The sequence below is a fragment of the Glossina fuscipes genome, unplaced genomic scaffold, assembly GCF_014805625.2.
Source record: "Glossina fuscipes isolate IAEA_lab_2018 unplaced genomic scaffold, Yale_Gfus_2 0, whole genome shotgun sequence".
In the NCBI taxonomy this organism is placed as follows: domain Eukaryota; kingdom Metazoa; phylum Arthropoda; class Insecta; order Diptera; family Glossinidae; genus Glossina; species Glossina fuscipes.
The window spans coordinates 7,659,613-7,666,727 of record NW_023998414.1 but is presented as its reverse complement, the minus strand read 5'-3'; positions in this window follow the sequence as shown (position 1 = coordinate 7,666,727).

Below are 7,115 nucleotides of genomic sequence, written 5' to 3'. Positions count from 1 at the left end.
AACTTTTTGTTTTCCAATACGCTTTACACTTCAAAGTATCTTTAAAATTTTTGATCAGCTTATTTAATATGAATTTTTGTTCTTTGTATTTATATATTATTTTAACACTTCGTTTTAAGCGATAAAAAATTTACACACACTTATCATTCTTATCATGAGAAAAAATCGACTCTTAAAAGAAGTGCAGGAAATGCTTAGATTTATATTCGTGTAAGCAATTGTTAAAAAGTGATTCTCTCTACAATTACCTCTCTTTTTTTTATTTTTCAGAGTCCTCTCAGCGTAAAATGAAAATTTTACAATAACAATGCCTAGTAATCTCTTAATGCTGCCAAGTAAACAAAATGAAGTAAAATGATAGGAGCGAATGCAATGATAAATTTACGGTATACACGATATACATACATGCATAAAGTGCTTTAGAGAGAACGTAAATAAAGTAAAATAGATTTTATTTTGTTTTTAAATAGACAAACTATATATAACTAAGAAAATGTAATTTAATTCACACCTTTCAATAGGGCATGTTCTCCCTTAGTACTTATTTCTTTTATTATTTTCTTCCATTCATTACTTACAGCAGCCGAATAAAGTGTACATATAGTATCGGAAATTAAGGTTTGTCTTATTAAAAATTGCATATATGGATTGGGGGTGAAAATCTATTATTGAGAAGAAAGAAAAATTAAAAAAGTAAAAACCCATAAAAAAACATAAAAAACTCTATATACAGCATCATTATAGATGGTTCGAATACGAATACGAATATCTTTGGTTAAGGGTATTTTGTTCTTCTATTTACTCTCATTTCCTAAAATTCTGATAATACCTCATATCATATTTGCAATTTCTTCAGAAATTGCTTTGCGTTTACGTATATTTTGTAACATTTTACGGAAAAGAAATAAAAAATCTCGCTTTAAGTAATAAATTATTATTTAAATATACGAAAGCAAGTATAAAAACTAACTACCGTTAAATAAAGATATTCTTATTCGAATCATCTAGCAATGCCGTATGTCGACTATTTTATGCTTTTTATGGCATTAATGTATATATTTCGCTTATAATGTTATCTTAGGTCAAAGAAAAATCTCGAAGTTTTATTTATTTTTTGTTTCTTACGAAATATGTTTTTTTTCACCCGCAATGCAATTTTTAATAAATTTCGATACTGTATGTAGACTTTGTTGGGCTACCGTATATGAGCACAAGAAAAAGAAAGCATAATCAGTTAAAATTATATATGTATACTAAAATCTGAGTAAAGATTTCTGTTCTATAATTGAAAATTGTCTGGCAATTATGTCTGCCCAAAGACCTAAACACAGTTATTGTAATTGCGATTATTTAAGGAGAATTTGAATAGTTCAGGTATTATCGAATGAAAAATGTTACTTATACCATCAGAACAGATTTATTATTGATGGTAATTGGTCGGTGGTGATGTGTAAGATGACTTCAATGGTGGAAAATGCACCAATCTTTTCAAACCTAGAGATATTTGTTTACATATCAATATAATTGCTTTACAACGCGACCAATCATACCTAATGAATAATCGTGTGATTCGGTTTCAATTACACACAAAACATAATCGTTCTTTGAAAAGGCATTCGAGAGCCGCGGCTAACTATCCACTTATCTATTGCTAAAAATATACCTTAACGCTTTGCAATCGATTACTGTTGGCAATATCTGAAAAAGGTCTTGAAAAGCCATATCATGAACTAAGACCCCTTCTTCAAATTCTTGACGGGCACGAATCCTCAACTGATTGCCAGCTTGAAATTGAAATTTTTCGCTACCTTGAGAAAGCAGTCAAAGGTCCATGATTTTGAACATTTTTGCGTTACTGCGCGTTCCAAGTATATATGCTGGAAATACTTTAATTTTCTTTCTGGTACATATATCAATTTTATGTGAATCTTTGCAATACGCAAAACCACTTCATATAATGACTTTTCAAAATAAGATTTTGCATGTGGAGCGATCGAAAAAGTAATTCGATCCGAACCAATAGCTTCAATAGCGTCCTTCCTTTTGCCAAAACAGTTTGATACACCAAATTATCTCAAAAATTTTCGCCTGTGGATTAAATAGAAAAATACAAAACGGACAGAAGGACAGACAAATTTGGACCGGTATAATTGGAGGCAGGTTTATTACCTTTTATTATACCTCTCGATTGCGAAGCATTCTCCGAATTGATCTAAGCTTATCCTGTCTGTCGGTCTGCCCTTTCTGCTTTCTTGTGTTAAATCAATAGACCGCAGTTTGAGATATATTAACAAAATTTGTTACACTGATCGACCACTTTTTCGACCACTTGTCATTACGTAACACCATGTATTGGATAACGGTATTAACCGAAAAGTTTCAGTATATATAATGCGGCGCCATAGCTCCCATTAGTGTTTTCAGTCCCATTGAGCTTCCTGCACAAACTTTCCATACGAACGACACTAATCGTCGCTTTTGGACAGCGAGTCTACTCGCAAATAGAAATAGAAATGTTCAAAGCAATCATTATTCCATTAGATTTTCATAGACTTTACGTCGGAAGATATCAAAAGCGTTGTCAATGAGTTCAGCTGCATTATAAATATCAATTACAGTAATTTTAAGACTTTGCAATGCACATTATTTACCCCTTCGGACTTAGCAGTGTATATTATGTGTATATAATGTGATTACAAATTTATACAATTTGCTGCAATTACATACTATTATTAAAGATTTCACAAGCGAACGAGCAACGAATTTAAGAATAGACAGGAAATCTTGGAAATTGGAAATACGCCAATAAAGAATCCATTAATTTTCACAATACAATGTTGCTTTTCTCTCTTTATAAATTCATAAATTTTCTGCGCGAAATTTGTCTGATATATTGGTGACAGTATAATTAAGTGGTCTTGAGATGTTTGTGTTCATTAAAACAAATCAAATTTTGACACTTGATATTAAGAGAATTAATGATATTATCGCAGCATATAAATAATTTCAATAAACTGAACGTGACAATAAACGGAATGACTTTTAATAGCTTACAGTTTTGCGGAAAAAAAGTATTTAACAAACAAATACGTAAGTTATAATTGATCACGACCGAGTCTATTGCACTGATCGTCGTTATCCTGAAAACTGTGAAAATATTAAATACCGATATTCCATAACATTGCGAGGGCGGGGCTGGTTTTTCTATTTTCATAGCCATCATCAAATAATAATTCATTTCGCCGAAATGTTTGCAACGTCCAGAAGGCAACTTCGGCGACCCCCATAAAGTATATGCGTTCTTGATCAGGCCGTCTTTGATCATTTTGACCACGAAAATATTTACCACAAATATTATACAGTCAAGTAGATAGACAGACAGACAGTCAGACAGACGGATGGACATGCTTTAATCGGTTTGGAATTTGATATCGATCAACATTATATATATTTTACGCGGTCTACGAAGCTGGATCTTCTGGATTTTGCAAATGTTTTGTTAAATGCTCTTCGGTAATGGACATAAGAACATTCATAATTCTCTAATCAGAAAGTTTATTTTTAATTGATCTTAAGTTTATTTATATAGTAAGTCGTGCTGTTAAAAATAGTGCGCGTTGGTATCAAATTTCCCTTGTAATATGAATTTATTGACACTAGATAAGCAATAAGTTTATGCTTTTTTTATAATAATTTTCGTACTTATCACAGAAAGGTGGAGGTATCTTGATTATATCAAGACGTTTGCAACATCGAAAAGGATAACCAGCATTAAATTCAGAAGAAATTTAGGTAAGTACACCTGTCCGTCTGGCGATCTATATAACATCTGTGGTAAGCATTCGTTCCCTTTAGTGAAAGTAAAAAGATCGCCTTAAAATTATCAAAAACGCACTTACAGTGAAACATAAACTGAGAACAGCTCGGTTTCCACGGTTTCTTGCTCATTAACAACCTATAAAAATAGAAAAAAATCCCCCATGCACATCCGATATTCTAAAGTATAAGAATTTATATTTTTTTTTGATGCGTTTTTAAACCCATCACTGATGGGAAAGGTTCGCAACACCCCGAAGGTAGCTTCAAGGATCCTACATATATACATATATATATATATGTATATATATTCCTTATCACCTTCAAATTCTGAATACATTTAAGTATGTCCGTCTGTCCATCTGTATGATATCTGATGCAAATTTCAAATTTTGCAGAAACATTGACATTTCTTGCACTTTAATAGGGAAAATGAGCCAAATTGGTCGAAGGACGTGCCTGAGTACCACGACCAACTGAAAAAATCTCTCTGTTTTTGAAAGGGAATAAAATATTGGTTGGTTTTTTTTTTTTGCTCATTAGTTACAAACTGTAACAGATAACTCTACAAAAATGTGAACGTATATTCTGTGGGCAATGCTGTACTGCCTGTCCAAGAATCGGAAAAGTTGACCAAGCCTACTCGACATTATAGAGTATCAAAACTTGATTTTATCTTCATTACCTTTATATTGCACAGAAGCAAGCTCCAAAAACCTCATAAAGTATATAAATTCATGGCCAGATTCAAATTGGGAATGCACCTAGGCCACGCCCACCCAATATTATAGAGTATGAACTTATCAAGTCGTTACACTCTATGCCATCCAAGGCACAGGAGATATTAATTTAGTGCAGATGTATATAACAGACGGGAGGGCTTAAGAGAGCGTCGCCTTTTATTATACGGATCGATTGAGAATCATTTTCTGGATCAATGTAAGCCTTTCTGTATGTCCATCCGTGCGTCCGTGATCTGCCAGTAAAAATGTTTCATTTTCAATGTTTCATGGTGGAAATTACTGAATAATAGCGAAGAGGCAAAGAAGTCAACCTTACCGAATTTGGACCAACTAGAACTCTTTTTTGGTTTTCACCGCATAGAAAGATTCTCATGAAACTTAAGCACTTACAAGCCTAATTGTTAGTGTGTTATGATGAGAATTTGGGTCTGCATTTCGGGCCCCATTCTATATAAGATTTCTCATGAGTAGTAAGTAAGCCTTTTCGAAAATGGTTTAGTTTCTAATATTTTGTGATGAAAATTGGCTCATAGCAGCAATTTAGCAAAAAGAAATTAACCATAGGGAATTGGAATCAGATTAGTATATTTTTTAGACCCTATCCTAATGTTTATAGTTTTTTTTTTGATAGATTTGATATGAAAACTTTCATGAAAGGGATATATGATATTTGGAGTCGTATCACTAAACCGAGTAAATAAATAACGGTACTAACAGGTTAGAGTAGACTTGACCGATTATATAATGGTTTTATTTGCTATTAAATAAATTCGCTATTAAGTCGAAAAATTAATCCTTTTGGAATTGAAGTGATTGAGAAAGGAATGAAATAAAAGAACAAAAACTATTTAATTCATTTATTTATTTATTGAGTAATTCAAGTAAACAAACTCAACACGACTAAGAGATTATGTTACTCCCTTTAAACAAGAAACGACAAACAACAACTTAAACAACTTAAGAGAAATATGATAATGTTATAACCTATTAAACGAGTGGTCGTCTCACTCATATTTATTAAATATATATGTAATTTCTTATGAATAAATAATTCGATGTTATTATTTATTTCGTAAAATAACAAAGAAATCTTTAGAACGAGTATTTATTTATTAATTTCATATAGAGTCAAATGTCAATTTAAATGAGAAATGTATTTTTTAAGATATTATTTAAACTTTGTTTGGTTTCTCTGTTTCATTTCTTTATTGTAATTGTTGTAAAATTCGTTGTATGCGAAAATTACTTTTCAAAGTGCTCCTATACGCTACGCATCGTTATATTATGAAATGCTAAAGAAGCGCGCATTTCCGTAATAAGTGTGATAAGTAAAGGACGTTAAACGACCGTCAAAGCATCGTCAAGGAATTTCGAGTGTACAGAAAATTGAAGCAGCATAAAAAATTCTCGTGCAATTCGCGACCGCTTGCCAAAACGACCATCAAGAATCGTAACCGTCCAGGTTATCACGTAAGGATAGTTTTTCTGATCATTTTTAGAGTTTTACATTACTCTGTCAAATCGATTTAATTACTCTTCTTGGACTCTCCTCATACTCCTGTACCCCACGAGGTTTAGGTTTATGCTGACGTACTTAACACAAAGAATAATTTATGATAGACTTATCTTTTATTACATCAACCGATTCAGCGTTATCTTCACAAGTGATGTCAGCCATTCTGTCTGTCTGTCTGTCCGTCCGTCCGCCCCGTCTGTGGTCTGCTCATCTATATTCGTGTTTGAAATATTTCGATGAAATTGGGAACACTGGCGTGTTTTGGCCAAAAAACGAAATTGAAAATGGTTCGGATCGGTTCACCTTCTGACCACTCCCAATTGCAATTTCCAAAATTTTTCGGCCAAACTTGCCGAGTAGTAGTACTTCCACTTTCCAAATTGGTACGAAAAATTTGATTTGATTGGAGTGATTTTTTGAACCGCCTCTTATATAACCGTCCCCACGAAAAGTGAATTTTTATAAGGTAAAAAAATCGAATTTGCAATACGTCATGGTGAAAATTGGTTCATATTTGTGGACTAACGAAGAAATCAAGCTTTCCGAATTCAGACCACATGAGTCTATTTTTTGGATGCCACCGCATATAAAGATTCCCAGAATATGTAAATCCTTATATCAGAAAAATGCCTAATGTCTTATGATGACAAATTGTTCATGATAGTAATTTCACACAAAAATTAAGTGGGCCAAGTGTCAACCACATGGGGTCTATTTCTTGGATCCCACTTCTTTTAAGATATTTTAGGAACAGTAAACCCTTCAGAAAATTGTTTAATTTTTAATATTTATATTATTACCAAAAGGAGCTAATAACCGTACTAGAAAAATTGGTGAAGGGTATTTAACTGTCGGTCTTAACCTACTACAAAATTCTTACCTTGTTTTAAGAAAGCAATCTATGTATTTTAATGAAACTGTATCGCTATCGTACCAACGCTACAATAATATTATAGTTTATCGTCTCTTCCCTTCCACTTATAAAGAACTAACCGTAACTTGGCATAAGGTGACCATTTTACAGAATTGAATAACACATA